Source organism: Cherax quadricarinatus, unplaced genomic scaffold (genome assembly GCF_038502225.1).
Source record: "Cherax quadricarinatus isolate ZL_2023a unplaced genomic scaffold, ASM3850222v1 Contig545, whole genome shotgun sequence".
In the NCBI taxonomy this organism is placed as follows: domain Eukaryota; kingdom Metazoa; phylum Arthropoda; class Malacostraca; order Decapoda; family Parastacidae; genus Cherax; species Cherax quadricarinatus.
In genome coordinates, this window is record NW_027195571.1 from 121827 (window position 1) to 131168 (window position 9342).

Genomic DNA, 9342 nt, shown 5'->3' on the forward strand with positions numbered 1-9342 from the left:
TTGTAAATAGTTACACCCTTGAGTATGTGGGTATGGTTAAAATGCTTTTCTAAAAAATTCTGCAATCTGTTGTAAATAACAGTAAAGTGAAGAGTAGTTATGGTGCTGGGAAATATGTAGCATTTCTAGTAGTCTTGCTTACCGCCTTCAGACTTAAGCAATATACTTTTTACTAGCCGTATCCTGAGGGACACGGCTAGCTTTTGTGAGACTTCGTCTGGAGGTGGGGGTGTTATGGGGCTATGGGACCCAACATGTATTTATGTAAGTTACTCTTGGATACCTAATTATATTGAATTAATGGGGACTCAGCTCTAAATGTCATAAGGGCAGATCACTCTCATGGCTGTAAGGCGGATGGGTCAAGCCTGTTTTTCTCAATATAATAGGTTATACTATAGACACACAAACACACAATTTAAATAAGTAGTTTATGAAGTTGTAATTCTTTTTGTAAAAGTAAAATTAAGGTGTGGTAGAATTGTGGTAACTGGAGAATTGTGCTTGGCAACAGTCTTTTGTTTGTTGGTGGGTGTGGGAGGAGCTTAGCTAGGCTCCTCCATCTACCTCTATCTACCTCTATCTACCTCTCCTCCATCTACCTCTCCCTCTCCCCCCCCTCTCTCTCTCTCTGTTGGTGGACTTCAAGCTGGCAGGACCTCTGGGTCCTTCTTCTATTTCTTTTGGGCATTATGTGTGCTCCAGGGGTGAGTTTTTATAACTTAAGTTGTGGCCACCATACCCAGGGTGACTAAAGTGTGTCAAAACACTGGTTAGCCCAGAGATTAGTCATGAAGAGAGAAGGGCAAAGTTGCTGAGATGCACCATGTAGGAGAACAGGTAAGGAGTGTGTAGACTTATGTTTTGAATATGTGAGTGCTGTAATTGTATATTTTGTACATATCTATTTAGAATACAGTTATATTTTTATAGTAGTAGTTTAAATAACCTGCGAAGAGCGCTGGTGAAAGGATAAGAGACACTGAGGATGATCAGTCATGATGTATTACCCTAGTCATAAGGCCTTTATGTAAAAGTTACCCCACACTAGAACATGTAGTGAGAACCTTACTGTCAAAGTAATAAGATATACTTACATAACACACACTCCCACACTTCTCACCAACACACTCCCACACTTCTCACCAACACACTCCCACACTTCTCACCAACACACTGCCACACTTCTCACCAACACACTGCCACACTTCTCACCAACACACTCCCACACTTCTCACCAACACACTCCCACACTTCTCACCAACACACTCCCACACTTCTCACCAACACACTCCCACACTTCTCACCAACACACTCCCACACTTCTCACCAACACACTCCCACACTTCTCACCAACACACTGCCACACTTCTCACCAACACACTCCCACACTTCTCACCAACACACTCCCACACTTCTCACCAACACACTGCCACACTTCTCACCAACACACTGCCACACTTCTCACCAACACACTCCCACACTTCTCACCAACACACTCCCACACTTCTCACCAACACACTCCCACACTTCTCACCAACACACTCCCACACTTCTCACCAACACACTCCCACACTTCTCACCAACACACTCCCACACTTCTCACCAACACACTCCCACACTTCTCACCAGCACACTCCCACACTTCTCACCAGCACACTCCCACACTTCTCACCAACACACTCCCACACTTCTCACCAACACACTCCCACACTTCTCACCAACACACTCCCACACTTCTCACCAACACACTCCCACACTTCTCACCAACACACTCCCACACTTCTCACCAACACACTCCCACACTTCTCACCAACACACTCCCACACTTCTCACCAACACACTCCCACACTTCTCACCAACACACTGCCACACTTCTCACCAGCACACTCCCACACTTCTCACCAACACTCTCCCACACTTCTCACCAACACACTCCCACACTTCTCACCAACACACTCCCACACTTCTCACCAACACACTCCCACACTTCTCACCAACACACTCCCACACTTCTCACCAACACACTCCCACACTTCTCACCAGCACACTCCCACACTTCTCACCAGCACACTCCCACACTTCTCACCAGCACACTCCCACACTTCTCACCAACACACTCCCACACTTCTCACCAACACACTCCCACACTTCTCACCAACACACTCCCACACTTCTCACCAACACACTCCCACACTTCTCACCAACACACTCCCACACTTCTCACCAGCACACTCCCACACTTCTCACCAACACACTCCCACACTTCTCACCAGCACACTCCCACACTTCTCACCAACACACTCCCACACTTCTCACCAACACACTCCCACACTTCTCACCAACACACTCCCACACTTCTCACCAACACACTCCCACACTTCTCACCAGCACACTCCCACACTTCTCACCAACACACTCCCACACTTCTCACCAACACACTCCCACACTTCTCACCAACACACTCCCACACTTCTCACCAACACACTGCCACACTTCTCACCAACACACTGCCACACTTCTCACCAACACACTGCCACACTTCTCACCAACACACTCCCACACTTCTCACCAACACACTCCCACACTTCTCACCAACACACTCCCACACTTCTCACCAGCACACTCCCACACTTCTCACCAACACTCTCCCACACTTCTCACCAACACACTCCCACACTTCTCACCAACACACTCCCACACTTCTCACCAACACACTCCCACACTTCTCACCAACACACTCCCACACTTCTCACCAACACACTCCCACACTTCTCACCAGCACACTCCCACACTTCTCACCAGCACACTCCCACACTTCTCACCAGCACACTCCCACACTTCTCACCAACACACTCCCACACTTCTCACCAACACACTCCCACACTTCTCACCAACACACTCCCACACTTCTCACCAACACACTCCCACACTTCTCACCAACACACTCCCACACTTCTCACCAGCACACTCCCACACTTCTCACCAACACACTCCCACACTTCTCACCAGCACACTCCCACACTTCTCACCAACACACTCCCACACTTCTCACCAACACACTCCCACACTTCTCACCAACACACTCCCACACTTCTCACCAACACACTCCCACACTTCTCATCAACACACTCCCACACTTCTCACCAGCACACTCCCACACTTCTCACCAACACACTCCCACACTTCTCACCAACACACTCCCACACTTCTCATCATAGACCCCCTCTGGAGAGGGGGTCTATGATGTCAATATGGTCACTACACTTGTTAATGATCAGAGGAATATTACTGCTCTCAATAGCGACATTACTTGTACACAAGTACATATATTGAGAAGTAACACTTTCCCTGAGTAACTCCCTGGCATAAGGAATATATCACAAAGTTCTAAGCTTGACACAGGTCGTCACATCGTAAACTGAGGGTAACAATATATAACTGTCCGCAGACTTCACTTCAGAATAAACCTCAAGCTGGTTCAGGAGTTTCTACAACACAATTCTCTATCCAAGTGAGAATAAGGTGGAGTACTGGAGGGGTAGCTCAGTCAATGTACACTGAGTCAGCAGAGAGAGTGAACTGAATTAACACAGTTAATTCCTACACGACATCAACTCGCCAAAGGAGAGAGGGAATATTAGGCTAAACTACCCTCCAAGGGCATACCTTGTTTCAACTCTTAGCCAGCTGTTACCTACCTACCCAACACATTACTCAAAATACATAAATATATATATACACATCATAGCCGGGTATATTACTAAATCAGATAATATTATAAACTAGTGGAATCTTTAATTTAGCTAATATTAAAGAAACCCCGAGTATAATATTAAGTGGATAATACATATATAAATTAATCTCATTATGACCTTGGTCATAACAATAAGGCATCACAAGACTGTGTCACTGGTCAGTAGTACAGAGCTTACTGTCTGTTACAGTGAGGTCACTGGTCAGTAGTACAGAGCTTACTGTCTGTTACAGTGAGGTCACTGGTCAGTAGTACAGAGCTTCCTGTCTGTTACCTTGAGGTCACTGGTCAGTAGTACAGAGCTTCCTGTCTGTTACCTTGAGGTCACTGGTCAGTAGTTCAGAGCTTCCTGTCTGTTACCTTGAGGTCACTGGTCAGTAGTACAGAGCTTCCTGTCTGTTACCTTGAGGTCACTGGTCAGTAGTACAGAGCTTCCTGTCTGTTACCTTGAGGTCACTGGTCAGTAGTTCAGAGCTTCCTGTCTGTTACCTTGAGGTCACTGGTCAGTAGTTCAGAGCTTCCTGTCTGTTACCTTGAGGTCACTGGTCAGTAGTACAGAGCTTCCTGTCTGTTACCTTGAGGTCACTGGTCAGTAGTACAGAGCTTCCTGTCTGTTACCTTGAGGTCACTGGTCAGTAGTACACAGCTTACTGTCTGTTACAGTGAGGTCACTGGTCAGTAGTACAGAGCTTCCTGTCTGTTACCTTGAGGTCACTGGTCAGTAGTACAGAGCTTCCTGTCTGTTACCTTGAGGTCACTGGTCAGTAGTTCAGAACTTCCTGTCTGTTACCTTGAGGTCACTGGTCAGTAGTTCAGAGCTTCCTGTCTGTTACCTTGAGGTCACTAGTCAGTAGTTCAGAGCTTCCTGTCTGTTACCTTGAGGTCACTGGTCAGTAGTACAGAGCTTCCTGTCTGTTACCTTGAGGTCACTGGTCAGTAGTACAGAGCTTCCTGTCTGTTACCTTGAGGTCACTGGTCAGTAGTACAGAGCTTCCAGTCTGTTACCTTGAAGTCACTGGTCAGTAGTACAGAGCTTCCTGTCTGTTACCTTGAAGTCACTGGTCAGTAGTACAGAGCTTACTGTCTGTTACCTTGAGGTCACTGGTCAGTAGTACAGAGCTTCCTGTCTGTTACCTTGAGGTCACTGGTCAGTAGTACAGAGCTTCCTGTCTGTTACCTTGTAGTCACTGGTCAGTAGTACAGAGCTTCCTGTCTGTTACCTTGAGGTCACTGGTCAGTAGTACAGAGCTTCCTGTCTGTTACCTTGAGGTCACTGGTCAGTAGTTCAGAGCTTCCTGTCTGTTACCTTGAGGTCACTGGTCAGTGAGGTCACTGGTCAGTAGTACAGAGCTTCCTGTCTGTTACCTTGAGGTCACTGGTCAGTAGTACAGAGCTTCCTGTCTGTTACCTTGAGGTCACTGGTCAGTAGTTCAGAGCTTCCTGTCTGTTAAGTCACTGGTCAGTAGTACAGAGCTTCCTGTCTGTTACCTTGAGGTCACTGGTCAGTAGTACAGACCTTCCTGTCTGTTACCTTGAGGTCACTGGTCAGTAGTACAGAGCTTCCTGTCTGTTACCTTGAGGTCACTGGTCAGTAGTACAGAGCTTCCTGTCTGTTACCTTGAGGTCACTGGTCAGTAGTACAGAGCTTCCTGTCTGTTACCTTGAGGTCACTGGTCAGTAGTACAGAGCTTCCTGTCTGTTACCTTGAGGTCACTGGTCAGTAGTACAGAGCTTCCTGTCTGTTACCTTGAGGTCACTGGTCAGTAGTACAGAGCTTCCTGTCTGTTACCTTGAGGTCACTGGTCAGTAGTACAGAGCTTCCTGTCTGTTACCTTGAGGTCACTGGTCAGTAGTACAGAGCTTCCTGTCTGTTACCTTGAAGTCACTGGTCAGTAGTACAGAGCTTCCTGTCTGTTACCTTGAGGTCACTGGTCAGTAGTACAGAGCTTCCTGTCTGTTACCTTGAGGTCACTGGTCAGTAGTACAGAGCTTCCTGTCTGTTACCTTGAGGTCACTGGTCAGTAGTACAGAGCTTCCTGTCTGTTACCTTGAGGTCACTGGTCAGTAGTACAGAGCTTCCTGTCTGTTACCTTGCAGTTTATCTCGTTGCTTGCCTTCCTGTCATCATTTCCTCTGTGTGTCCTCTTTTTTCTTTAATTAATGTAATCAACTGATTCTTATTTACAATTTTCTTTTAATGTCGCTATGAAAATGCTCTGGTTCTTTATTTGCCTCTGCTGCTATGTTTATCTCAGATGGTTTCTTAACTTTCCTTACAAGAAGATAATCATTTGTGGCACCTCTGTTAGGTTTCCTGGTCTCTGGTGTTCGGTACATCCTATACTTGTGCTGGCATCCCTGCTTCTGCTTCAATACAACTTACACTTTCTCCATGCCTTTATGTTTCAAAATTTTGCTTCGTTCCACTGAACTCTGGGTTCTCCCGGTGTTTGATATCTATTCCCTTACGGTTTATACAAGAAATCCAAACAGGTGCGGCTTATTTCCGTTGGGAAATCCTTCCGGTCCTATCCAGGACGTGACTCATAAATGTTGGATAATACACTGGTACTTATTCACTGCTTGATGAACGTGGCAGCAGGTGTAGTATGATTTAAGCACACACCTCAGCGTGCCTGGGGACCCATGACTGACTCTCTCAGTGGTCAGCTAAGAGCATCTCTGTTACTGACTAAGAAGGTCTCAGTCACGCAGTGTGTATATGCTATGTGCATCTAGTAAAGCCATCAGACATAAGAAGTATACATACTATCTGACAGTATTCACGACAAAGGAGTTTCTCATGTGCGTGGGAAAGCCATCATTGACGTCACGTGCATGATACAACTGTGTTAGTGCATGTCAAAGGCACTTGCCGATAGACACTTAACCTGCTGTTCACTATGTGTGTGTGTGTGTGTGTGTGTGTGTGTGTGTGTGTGTGTGTGTGTGTGTGTGTGTGTGTGTGTGTGTGTGATGCTTAATGCTACACATATTGTCAATTAGATTCCAACATTTTATTTGTTGTCTCACTTATGAAACAAGTATTATTAAGAAATTCAGTACCAAACCACTATTTTATGTTGTGACGCGACAATCTTACAGGAGAATACTTCACAAACACTATGTAATGAGACATGACGCAGTTACAGGAGAATACTTCATAAACACTATGTAATGAGACATGACGCAGTTACAGGAGAATACTTCATAAACACTATGTAATGAGACATGACGCAGTTACAGGAGAATACTTCATAAACACTATGTAATGAGACATGACGCAGTTACAGGAGAATACTTCATAAACACTATGTAATGAGACATGACGCAGTTACAGGAGAATACTTCATAAACACTATGTAATGAGACATGACGCAGTTACAGGAGAATACTTCACAAACACTATGTAATGAGACATGACGCAGTTACAGGAGAATACTTCACAAACACTATGTAATGAGACATGACGCAGTTACAGGAGAATACTTCACACTCACTGACTGTGTAATGACACACAATGCAGTTCACAAAACATTATTGCAAAAGACGTCACAGTCTCAATACGCGGTAATGCAACACTGACGACGAGAAACAACACAATTTATCAAAACATTGTTGCAAGAATATCAGTATACATCAGAGTCAACCAGTATTGAAGCAACACATCTCACTTAACAATATTACAAGAACCTCAACGTCACTTGTTGATAGTATAAATGATGGATCATGTAACAACAAAGACACACAACACACCTGATAACTGTAGTAAATCCAGGTACAACTTGACCTACACACAACTACTAGAGTCACAGTGACAGTGTCAGCTGTAGTGCTCCTCCTGGGCCAGTTCTTGGTGGAATGTTCTGCCTCGTGTGTGAGTCTCGCCTCGTGTGTGTGCCCCGCCTCGTGTGTGTACCCCGCCTCCCGTGTGTGTGCCCCGCCTCGTGTGTGTGCCTCGCCTCCCGTGTGTGCCCCACCTCCCGTGTGTGTGCCCCGCCTCCCGTGTGTGCCCCACCTCCCGTGTGTGTGCCCCGCCTCCCGTGTGTGTGCCCCGCCTCCCGTGTGTGCCCCACCTCCCGTGTGTGTGCCCCGCCTCCCGTGTGTGTGCCCCGCCTCCCGTGTGTGCCTCGCCTCCCGTGTGTGTGCCCCGCCTCATGTGTGAGCCCCGCCTCGTGTGTGAGCCTCGCCTCGTGTGTGTGCCCCGCCTCCCGTGTGTGTGCCCCGCCTCCCGTGTGTGTGCCCCGCCTCGTGTGTGAGTCTCGCCTCGTGTGTGTGCCCCGCCTCCCGTGTGTGCCCCGCCTCCCGTGTGTGTGCCCCGCCTCCCGTGTGTGTGCCCCGCCTCCCGTGTGTGCCTCGCCTCCCGTGTGTGTGCCCCGCCTCATGTGTGTGCCCCGCCTCATGTGTGTGCCCCGCCTCATGTGTGTGCCCCGCCTCGTGTATGTGCCTCGCCTCATGCGTGTGCCCCGCCTCGTGTGTGAGCCTCACCTCATGTGTGTGCCCCGCCTCCCGTGTGTGCCCCGCCTTCCGTGTGTGTGCCCCGCCTCCCGTGTGTGTGACCCGCCTCCCGTGTGTGTGCCCCGCCCTGCCCCGTGTGTGTGCCCCGCCTCGTGTATGTGCCTCGCCTCATGCGTGTGCCCCGCCTCGTGTGTGAGCCTCACCTCATGTGTGTGCCCCGCCTCGTGTGTGAGCCTCGCCTCATGTGTGTGCCCAGCCTCGTGTGTGAGCCTCGCCTCTTGTGTGTGCCCCGCCTCCCGTGTGTGCCCCGCCTCCCGTGTGTGTGCCCCGCCTCCCGTGTGTGCTCCGCCTCCCGTGTGTGTGCCCCGCCTCATGTGTGTGCCCCGCCTCGTGTGTGAGCCTCGCCTCGTGTGTGTGCCCCGCTTCATGTGTGTGCCCCGCCTCCCGTGTGTGTGCCCCGCCTCCCGTGTGTGTGCCCCGCCTCCCGTGTGTGTGCCCCGCCTCGTGTGTGAGCCTCGCCTCATGTGTGTGCCCCACCTCATGTGTGTGCCCTGCCTCATGTGTGTGCCCAGCCTCATGTGTGTGCCCCGCCTCCCGTGTGTGCCCCGCCTTCCGTGTGTGTGCCCCGCCTCCCGTGTGTGTGCCCCGCCTCCCGTGTGTGTGCCCCGACTCCCGTGTGTGCCTCGCCTCCCGTGTGTGTGCCCCGCCTCGTGTGTGTGCCCCGCCTCCCGTGTGTGCCCCGCCTCCCGTGTGTGTGCCCCGCCTCCCGTGTGTGTGCCCCGCCTCCCGTGTGTGTGCCCCGACTCATGTGTGTACCTAGCCTCATGTGTGTGCCCCACCTCATGTGTGTGCCCCGCCTCATGTGTATGCCCAGCCTCATGTGTGTGCCCCGCCTCATGTGTATGCCCAGCCTCATGTGTGTGCCCCGCCTCATGTGTATGCCCCGCCTCATGTGTATGCCCAGCCTCATGTGTGTGCCCCGCCTCATGTGTATGCCCAGCCTCATGTGTGTGCCCCGCCTCCCCGCCTCGTGTGTGCCTCAGCCTCGCCCTCAGCCTCATGTGTGTGCCCCGCCTCATGTGTGCCCAGCCTCTGCCCCGCCTCATGTGTGTGCTCATGTGTGTGCC

The 9342-nt window shown here is 49.8% G+C and overlaps 1 protein-coding gene across 1 annotated transcript in view; it reads right to left on the reverse strand.

The window, feature by feature from the left end:
* Nucleotides 1-7649, reverse strand: part of LOC128691334 (uncharacterized) — a 95349-nt gene extending 87700 nt beyond the window's left edge. Inside the window, exon 1 of the mRNA XM_070080507.1 lies at nucleotides 7514-7649. The gene's annotated coding sequence lies outside the window, so the exon portion shown is untranslated. The remainder of the gene's footprint in view (nucleotides 1-7513) is intronic.
* Between the last annotated feature and the right edge of the window lie 1693 nt (nucleotides 7650-9342).